The 9,314-nt window shown below is 42.0% G+C and overlaps 1 long non-coding RNA gene across 1 annotated transcript in view; it reads right to left on the reverse strand.

Moving 5' to 3' along the window:
* The window catches only part of LOC110329288, a 19,143-nt gene extending 10,192 nt beyond the window's left edge, over positions 1–8,951 (reverse strand). Inside the window, exon 1 of the long non-coding RNA XR_002380914.1 lies at positions 8,745–8,951. This is a non-coding gene — a long non-coding RNA (uncharacterized LOC110329288). The remainder of the gene's footprint in view (positions 1–8,744) is intronic.
* Between the last annotated feature and the right edge of the window lie 363 nt (positions 8,952–9,314).

Below are 9,314 nucleotides of genomic sequence, written 5' to 3' on the forward strand. Positions count from 1 at the left end.
TTGTATAAGGAGGGATTCTAGGTGACCTTGTAAGGGGAAAAGAAGTTTAACCTGGCTTCTGGAATAAATAACCTTCTCCCAGGAGCAAAACGGGGGGGGGGGGGGGGGGACAGCACCTGGATAGGCAGGCCCAGGGCAAAGGGAAGCATCCTGCTCCTGCCAATCTCAAGATGAGATTTCTGGGCTTTGGGCTCACCTTGACCCTACTCTGGCTCCCTGCCCACTCCCTCTCCGCACACCGATGCCTCCACCCATGGCTCTTACAAGACCCTGAGTCTTACAGTCCCTGAGTTCCTCTGAGCAGGACTCTGCAACATACATGGTACCCTGAAAATGACAGGGTCTCAGCAAATGTCTGCGGCTTGACTATTTTGAAAAGGAGCTGTGCTGACTTTAGAAGGAAGCAAGATGCATGTCTGGGAAATGGGGAATCTCTTGTTTAAACACTAACCTCACCTGCTCGCAGCCTATTTTTCTCTTCTCAGTATTTACCTTTTTGTTTCTTCCTTCTTTCTCTTTATTTAGCCCTCTCTCCTATAGATTATTGAAAAAGAATACTCTTAGTTGGCTTTTATCGAATTTTAAAGTTTAAAAGCTCCTTAAAAACGAGGCTACTCTGACAGTTGCTCTTCACTGCCACACCCTTCAGAGTGACTGCTGCTCCTTTGCAATGACTTTCAGTCTAGCTTATTTGCTACATTTTAATGCTTTACTACTGTCCATAAAAACACAGTTATGCTATTCATTTGGAGTTGGCTTTTTTCCATAACAATACATTGTGAATGGCTTTTCATGTTCATACACACTGTATTCCTTGTTGCTGATGCACAGTGTAGAGGTTTCTTGTTGTCCAACTATCCATTATCATTACCTGAATCCCAGTAGTTGCTAAGTTTTGTAGAGAAGCAGAAATTAGTCCTAACAGGGAAATATCCAGTAACGAACTGACCACTTACTAAATCAGTCTCCACGTAAATGGCCCCCTGACTTAACTCCAGCATCTATCCCCACTCCACCAGCCAATCTTGCTGATTGCAGATGTTATAAACTCCCCACAACACAATGTAAATAAAATGCATTTCAGTTGCAGGGCAAAGTTGCTAATCTTGCAGAAGATGCAGGATGTTATGAAGCCACTGGAAGTGAGTCTGGACAAGTGTTTCATAAGCAAATGAGCGTCTGGCAGTGCTGGGCCCTCTCACAATGAGGAAAACAACACGGTGCTAGCCGAGTACAGGCTTCAAAGACTTGCTTGAATCTCAAAGGACTAGAAGAGGCTCTTAGGAAAATGTACAGAAACCTCTACATCTTCTTGCAAGTGACCCCACTCTTCTGCTATAAAAGTGCAAAGTGTAGGGTGTCAAATTTTGTTGCAAAATACCTTTGATAGAAAAATTGTTTCTCTGCTAGATCCACAGTTGATTCATTCTTTGTTTATTCTAAAAGACTATAGCTCTGTTTAGGTAGAGTATATGTTCAATTTTGTGGTATACATTCTTCAAAGATGTCTAAAGATAAACAACATAATCTTTACTTTTATTTTTTTGCAAAACCAGTCAACCCTTTTGTCCCCAACCTTATTTTGAGATGCTAGTCCCTGCTTATTAAATTCGCAGCTTTCAACAGTCGTATTATGGCAAGCAGGAGCAACAGACGTTGCAGACAGGACTCCTAGTAGACTTAATCAGATTCCCGGCTCTCTCTGCGGGAGGCATTTGGAAACAGGATTGGCCACTTTGCAGGAGGAAAGCCTCGGGGTGGTTGAGCGACTTGAGGGGATGGACAGGCCTGCTGGAGGAGACAGCCAGTGAACGTCCTCTGGTTTTAATCTGGCACACAGATACTTGGACCCAATGCCACTGGAGAAAAAAAATTTTTTTTCAAGATATAACTTCATTTGTGTACAAGATGGTAAAGTGAGTTACGCTAGTGAAATGTAGTCTCTCAGGATTGATGTTTAACAATCACCTTCTGATTGCTATTTGGATTGTTTCCAGTGATTAACTGTGACCCTACATGTGGCCATGAACAGCCATACACATATACCTTGGTATAGTTCTAAAAATGTATCTATAAGAGAAATTACTAGATATAAAACCCTTAAATCAGGAACATGCCACATTAAACATGTAATAGAAATAGAAATAGGTTTATTAATTTTTCTTTTTTCTTTTCTTCCTTCCTTTCTTTCTTTTTCTTTCCATTCTTTCTTTCTTTCTTTCTTTTCTTTTCTGCTTCTTTTTTTTTTTTGACACAGTTTCTCCATGGAGTCCTGGCTGCCCTGGAACTTGCTCTGTAGACCCGGTGGCTGTCCTCTGCCTCCAAGTACTGAGGTTAAAGGTGTGTGCCACCAGGCCCAACTACTATTTAATGCTGTCTGCAGATTCAGAGACTTTTCTTTTCTCCACACCCCTCCCCGTGAGACTATTACTAGTTTTGGGTGAATCTGCTAGCAGAAACATATGGCTATGTGCATTGTTTTGTTTGTTTATTTGTTTTGTGTGTGTGTATCTGTGAGTGTGTCTATGTGTGTTTCATAGCAATGATCAACCCTTGATCTATAAAATAAACTTTGCCCACTGCTGGTTGAGAATCTTCAGACTCTGGCGAGTCTGCATGCTGGATGTGGGGAGAGATGATTTCGCCCTAGAAATAAGGAGTTGAAAATTGAGTTCCCATTCTTCAGCTTACATCCCTCTTTAGAGGGGGTGTGGCAGTTGCTTTACACAAGGTAAAGTGTTCACAGTCAGTAGTGGAAGAAGGGTGATTAGCTTTGCAAACTCCAAGCAGGGGTTGTGAGAGCCATTGAAGGCCTTATATGCTGGTAGGACTGGACTCTATCTCTGGATACCTTGATGTCATCTAAGCCTACATTTTTTCCCATTGGAATTCTGGTCACAGAAATTATTGGTTTCCTTACTAAAAGATTTGCTTATATATTGAGAACTTGAAAATCAAAAATGGCCATCAAATGATACTTTTTAGTAATATGCATTTTCTGGGGTTTTTTGTTGATGTTGTTTTTTGTTTTTTGTTTTTGTTTTGTTTTGTTTTTTCAAGACAGGGTTTCTCTGTGTAGCCCTGGCTGTCCTGGAACTCACTCTGTAGACCAGGCTGGCCTTGAACTCAGAATCCACCTGCCTCTGCCTCCAAAGTGCTGGAATTAAAGGCGTGTACCATCATATATATGCCACAGATCTCAACGACAACAACAACAAAAATTAAATGTAAGCTTAGTATGTGATATAGCCCTGTTACTCCAGGGCATGCACCCAACTGGTGCTGGAAAGGGACACTTGAACAGAGGCCTATGCACCCATGTCCACTGCATGGTATTTATAATAGCCAAAATATAGAAAGTCTACACACACACAAAAAGTGGATGCAACCAAGAATCTGATGGACGAACAGATAAACAAAATTGCATCCCATGAACTAGGATTCCGTCATTAAGAGAGACAATCCTGGCACATAACAGACAAGCCTTAAAAACCTTATACTGCCCGGTGTGGTGGCACACACCTTAATCCCAGCATTTGGGAGGCAGAGGCAGGCAGATTTCTGAGTTTGAGGCCAGCCTGGTCTACAGAGTTCCAGGACAGCCTGGGCTATACAGAGAAACCCTGTCTCGAAAAACCAAAACCAAAACCAACCAACCAAACAAACAAACAAAAAACCCTTATACTAAGGGAAATGGGTCACTTCCAGAGGAAAACTGTGTGCATCTACATATATATGAAGCATCTAGAATAATCGACTTCAGAAAGACAAACTATAGCCTGGGGGTGGGCCTAGGCTGGGCAGAGCTGATATCTAACAGCGAGTTTTACTGTGGGGAAAGGAAATATTTTGTAGATGAATGGTGGGGATATTACACAATAGTGTGAATGAATACATGTACTACCACAGATTGGCATACTTCAGAATGATTGTAATGGTAAGTTTTACCTTATTGATTTATTATAATACTTTCTTGTTTTATTTTATTTTGTGACCCTGCAATGTCACACCCAGAATGCATGCTAATGGCGGGGATGAACGGGACGTTTAGACCCGCGTCCCAATAAACTCAGTGAAAGCACAAGTGGACACTGAACTCTGGTGAACGAGAGTCTGAGGTGTGCTAAGTGTGTCAGGGATGAGGATGGATGATGGGCTGACTGCAGTGGGACGGGTGTTTGCTAGAGAAAAGGCAGCAAGTGTTCTCTGTGGAGCACTGGCCCGTGTGCTTGCTATGGTACCCTTTAGTAAACTTGTATGTTTAGAGGTTTCCTCCCGACCCCTCCCAGCGTGCTAGGAATAAGATTCAGGGCCTTGTATTTGTTAGGTAAGTTCTGTACTGCTGAGCAACATTTCCAGCCCTGTAATTTTTCCGAGTCAACAGTGACCTGGGGAGAAATGACTTAAACTAAAAGCATTGGCAAATGAAAGATTCTATTTATAACAAATTCAAATTTTGCTCTTTTTTAATTATGGGAAATAATTTTGTCATGGAGAGATCTTCCAGCTGAGTTAAGGAAATAGGACCTGTTTTTGTTTGTTTTTAATAACTTTCAGATAAGGACATTTATTAGACAAGAATTGGACAGATATTGATTCACAACTGACTTCATGATATTAAAAATGAAGTCAATATCACTAACGTTGATAAGCATCTCTCTGTATACATCGAAGGCAAGGGTCATGGTTCAGCTTTTTCTTCCAGGAGCCAGCCATGTGTGAAAGGAAAGAACCTCGGACTCCTCAGCCGGATGGGAAACATGGTGCAGAGAGATTGCTGGAACAGCAAGCATCTTAGGGTGCTGGAGAAACGATGGTCCCCTGAGGCATATGAGCTCATTGCAGAAAGCAGGTAGATTATGAATGGCAGCTTTTGTTTCTTTGCAGAAACACTTCAGAGAGTTCCCCCTTCCCTTTTCTTTGGTCCTTTAAAATGTAACAGAGTAAGGCAGCCTCTTTTGGGGGGACCTTGACAATGCAGGCATACACAGGCAGATGTAATTATGTAATCCCCCTGTCCCAACCACATTCCTATGGCCTCGGAGAACACATCCCACATTTTATAGGTACAAATGCAATACCTAAAGGGCGAGGAGGTATTGCTAATGAGTGGCGAGGGCAGTCAGACGGGGCCTGTGGCTTCTTAGCCCTGACTACAGGGGGATCTCAGTCTTACCCAGCTGGCCCACAGAGAGCTGCATAAGCCAGATTTGTTTTCTTGTCTTATTCTCTCACTTGCTTGTCATAAAATCGTTATACACAATGTGATGTTCCTACACATGTACACAGTGTATTAAGGAGCAAATCATTTGTTGCTTTAAGTGTTTATCAGTTCTTGGTAATGAGAATATTAGATATCATTTCATATGTATATGATGTATATAAATAGGTACAGTACAGGTATGGTGTATATATGATATATATGATATATATGATATATAGATATACATATATATATATATATATATATATATATATATCAGCTTTTTAAGTGCAAAATACAACTTGTATGTTTATATAAGTAAACATTTTTAATGTGGAATAAGTTCTACCACTTTTGAAAAGTGTTGCATGGAGCAAATAAAAAACCTTTCTTGGTACACTAAAGTTTTGGGGGCCCTGTGTGACCTCTAACATATATAACTAGGATAAAACAGAAAACTCTTGTAGTGATAACATCCAGTGGGATTCAGCTTTCACATTCACGGTCCTGCTTCTCCTCTGCAGCAGTGGGAAATGACTCGCCCACACTCGAATCACTCTTTTATTTATTTTTCAATTTTGAGACAGGGTCTCACCCTGTAATCTTGGCTGGCCTGGAACTCACTCTGTATCAAGCTGGCCTCTAATTCACAGAGATGTGCCAGCCTCTGCCTCCTGAGTCCTGGGATTAAAGGTATGCACCACCAGATCCTCTTACTTTAAACAGGAAACAAATATCTGGCTATTGGAATCTGCAAATTCATACAGTTCACATCTTGAAAGTTTGCTTCAAACTGGGGATAAGGCTCAGTGGTCAGTGCATGTTTAACATGAACATTGTCATGGGCTTCTTCCTCAGCACCGACAAAAGTCCATGTTGTGTCATGAGTATTTTGTGCTCTTTTGAAAGGTTAATTGACAGAATTATATTATCCATGATGCCATCTTTTATTTGTACTTAATGATCCCAAAATGTATGTGTCTTGAGCGAGGGACAGATTTTCCTACAGGACAGTAACTACCACTTGTGGATGTCACCTCTCTGTCATTTTCACTCCAGGAAGACTCCCATTTAGCTTCTTTAATTCTTGAATGCTGTTCTGTACGGATGAGAGAACAGGCTGAGAACCATAACACATCTTGCTAAAGTAGTGGATGTTAGAGCTGAGAATCAACCACGTGTGGGGGTTGCTAAAGCAGTGGATGTTAGAGCAAGAGTCAACCAAGGTGGGGGCAGGCTCCAAGGCAGTTGCTCCTTAACCCTTCAACACTGTGGTGTCTGTAATTCAATGTCGTCTGCATGCTGTGAAGGATCCCCAGGACGGGCTACAAGCACTGCTGTATCCAGAATAAGCTTCAGGACTATATTCTTAGTAGTGAGCTTCTAACAAACCCTGCCCAGTATAGTTATATATCTTAAAAACAAAACAAAACAACAAGAGCAAAACAAAACAAAACAACAACAGCAAAACAAAACAAACAAAACAAAACACACACACACAAAAAACCAAACTTCCTTAATTTCCTGTAGGAAGAATAAGCTTACTTCCTCACATGATGCGTAGATACATTCTTAGTGAGACATACACAACATATCCGAGCAACATGGTAGGCAACACAACAGGGGTAAAATGCTTTTGACTTCCTCCCCTTTTCTTAGGCCTGTTCTTCTTTCTGTCCTTGGCTCTATACTGTTTCTCTTAGAGGGTTTTTTTTTTAAACAAACAAACAAACAAAAAACAAACCCCCCCAAAAACACCTATACTCATTATAGACCCAAGTAAGATGTCCCATTGTAAGTGAATCCACAGTTCCACCCTGAGATGTCAACAGGCTTCAGCTGCATTCTCATCACATCCCAGAAGTTGTGGACCTATTTGAAACCCACCACAAGGGCTATTTTTATGTAGAAAGAAAACTGGGGCTGGGGCAAAGTTCAAGGCCAAGGTGGGATAGTCCGAGTGATGGGGAGGCAAGAGAAGGCGCAGAGATCGTGAGAGTGTGCTGTAGTGAGAGACAGAGGAGCATGGCTGGTGAGGCTGGCTGCTGTCAACATCACCTGGAGAAACTTGGAAAGTCCTGATGGTCGTGGTCCCCACAGACGAACTACAGTCGAATTCCTAGTACTGAGTCCAGGTTTCAGTATTGTTTAACAGCTCTCCAAGTGCTTCTAATGTGAGCTACAGAACCACAGACATGCTGGAGTCCTGCTGGGTCTGGGCTCAGATCCCAGCTCTGCCAGCTAAGTGGCTACCTGCTCTTTGGAAAGTTACTTAGTGTTCCTATGTTCTCATCTGTAAAATGGGGATATGACTCTTAGCTCTTTTGTGCTCTCTCCTTTAGACAATGTCTTTTTAGAGGCAGGGCTATGCTTTCGGGGAGAGGTGTCAGTGAGATGAGGAGAGGGCCTTAAAGCTGAAGTACAATGTCCCGTGTGGCTTGTCAGGCAGGTGGAAGATAGTGTTCCCCCTCTTCCTCCCAGCATCACTGTACCCCCAAACACCCTGCCCTGACCATTGTTTCATGGACAAATTGGATGAGTACTCTTCTTTCTGTTTTTCTGGCCAAGGTTAGCACCATCATAGAAACTGACGTGGCAGGGACAGAGGCTGGCCCTACAGGGCGATGGGCTTCCCAGGCATAAAAGTACTATTTTATAGGAAAGGTTTCCATTTTTTCAAGCTTACAAGGGCAGGTGGATGGAAAACTTTTAATTAAACTATTCAATCATAAAACACTCATTGCAAGACTTTATATAAGTCGTATGATATTAAGTTAATAATTTGAACAGTTTTATATCAATATTATTCCTGGATTTTGTTTGTTTTTTCGTTTTGTCCTTGTCGTTTTGCTCTAATTGCTTTTTGCACGTCCATTTGTTTTAGATGACTCCTCGGTTCAAGTTTAGAATGAGATCCTAAAAAACTAAAGATCTTTCAATCCAACACTCAGCATATTTAAAGACCTTGATTGATTAGCAAATGAAGCTAACAAAGGCGACAGCTAAATCTGTAACAGTAAGGCGCATCGTTTCAGTAGCATTAGGTTTAGTCCTAAATATAGAGAGGTGATCATCCTGACCAGGATGTAGCAGCTTGGCTTCCGATAATCTCCGGACTCTGAGATTCTGAGGCAGGCGGGAAGCTTCTGAGTTTGAGGCCAGCCTGGGCTCTATAACCAACCAGTCAAAAAACAAGAAAAGAGAGGAAGGGAAAGAAGGATTGAAAAATGGGAGAGGGGAGAAATGGAAGAAAGACAAAGGAGGAGAGAGGGGGGTGCAGAGAGAGGGAGGGAGGGGAGTAGGAAGGGAGGGAGAGAGGGGGGAGCTGCATTCCACATGTGTCAGAAGTGAGACTCATGCAGATGTTGGAGATCCTCTAGGTCTGCCTTTTCCTGGCTGAGTTCATTCCTCACTGCTAACATAGGGACTCCAGGATTCTAAGTCTTACAAGCTTGAATAACGGTAGCCTTAAAAATTAAAAAAAAAAAAAGTTCTAGAGAAATATGGCCATGGGGGTGAGGTTATAATAACTGTTACTTACATAAATAGATCATTTTATTGGGCTGGTTAATGATTCCCATGCGTCCTTCAGAAACGCTCTGTCATCTTCAGTGACGGCCACTTCAGCAATTAGAGAAGAGAAAGTGACGAACTCAAGGTTTCCTCATCAATGAGCTCAGCCAATAAGCCAACAGGGGGCTCAGTGGCCATTACTGACCCTCCCCGGAAAGCTTCCAGCTTGAAGACTGAAGAAGCATGGTGCAGACACACAGCAGGGTAATTCAAGTGACTAAAATAAACTCAGCGAGCTTGCCTCATTTCTAAACACTGCATACATTTAGGTGCTATTTTGACAAGAGAGCATGGTGGCTTTTTAAGAATTTAATTTTTCAAACTCGGGTACAATTCTGTTCTTCTAACAGCATCACCCTGTGTCTGTGTTGGCTCCTCGTGAGACCATTATTAAGAGAATTGAATTATTGTTCTGTTCAAATGACCTGTGCATTCAACAATGTGTGCTGGGCTCCAGAAAGAAGTGTTTTATGTATTATTGGGAGATGGCCATCTGTGGCACAAACCAGGCCTCCCAACATGCAGAAATGCTACAAGA

The sequence above is a fragment of the Mus pahari genome, chromosome 11 (genome assembly GCF_900095145.1).
Source record: "Mus pahari chromosome 11, PAHARI_EIJ_v1.1, whole genome shotgun sequence".
Taxonomy (NCBI): Eukaryota; Metazoa; Chordata; class Mammalia; order Rodentia; family Muridae; genus Mus; species Mus pahari.